Here is a 1,021-nt window from a genome sequence, read left to right on the forward strand (position 1 = left end):
TAAACTTCAAATACAATCAAAGGTGTTTGGAAACTACCAAGGTCTGGATAACCTCTGGGTCATCTGCTCTACGTATCATAAGCCAAACATTCATCTTATCAGTAGACTCCCCCTTATTGGTCATCTACATTTTTTTAGAAATATGAAAATTAGAATCCAAATAATTTGCAAATATTCAATGTTTATTTATATACAAAAATAAAACAATAAAATGTAAACCTCATGTCGTATCTGAGAGAAACTAGTACGCCCTGTGATATGAGCTATGCCGTGAGCTCGCCGATTTTTAGCATTCCTACTTGCAATTTTCTATAACAGGTTCAACAAATGTAAGTATGTAAATATGATTTGTATGTTTACATATCATAAATATAACTTATTTGTATACCTCAGCATCAGAAGTACGCCAATACTCCACAAGTTCTTCCCACTGGCTTGGCACAATGTGCAAAGGAACATCATCCTTCAGATTAGGATCAGAACTTCTAGGCTTGAAATACTTAACCTTAATCTTGTTCTTGTGATCCTTCCATATGCTGTTGCAGTTTTTCATGCAGATTGGCTTGTACTCCTCTGGACATATATTCAAATTGTCCTATAAAACACAATTTCAAAGTGTAAATAATAATAACACAATTTTGGAATTCGAATTTGTGGTCAAAAATATACTTTTACCTTCACATCCTTCCAGATAGCATCAACAATATCATCAGGCACATTGTTCCAGTCAAGAAAAGTAAGAGGAACAATGTTACCATTCCGCACAATGATGCCAAGTTGAGTAGTTAACTTAGCGACGTTATCCCCTATTGGACAGTAATTTTCGTCAAATTGTATGTCCATCTTTTTACCAGTACCCCACTCTTTAATGCCCTTGGCACATCCTCTACCACGCCTAGTCGAGATTGATGAAGAACTAACATGACCTGCGAGATACAAAAACAATAAACAATATGCAACGGTAATAAACAAATGCAAATTTAAATTATGTGAATACAAATCAAATTCTTATACCTGATGT

At 34.6% G+C, this 1,021-nt stretch overlaps 1 long non-coding RNA gene across 1 annotated transcript; it reads right to left on the minus strand.

The window, feature by feature from the left end:
• Window positions 1-258: 258 nt before the first annotated feature.
• On the minus strand, window positions 259-810 carry LOC145820945 (uncharacterized). Its single transcript, XR_014362989.1, has 3 exons — window positions 676-810; window positions 389-595; window positions 259-309 (listed from the first exon to the last, which is right to left on the minus strand). It is a non-coding gene; the product is annotated as an uncharacterized LOC145820945 (long non-coding RNA).
• Window positions 811-1,021: the final 211 nt, after the last annotated feature.

This window comes from Camellia sinensis, chromosome 3 (assembly GCF_055761805.1).
Source record: "Camellia sinensis isolate YWXY chromosome 3, ASM5576180v1, whole genome shotgun sequence".
Lineage (NCBI taxonomy): Eukaryota > Viridiplantae > Streptophyta > Magnoliopsida > Ericales > Theaceae > Camellia > Camellia sinensis.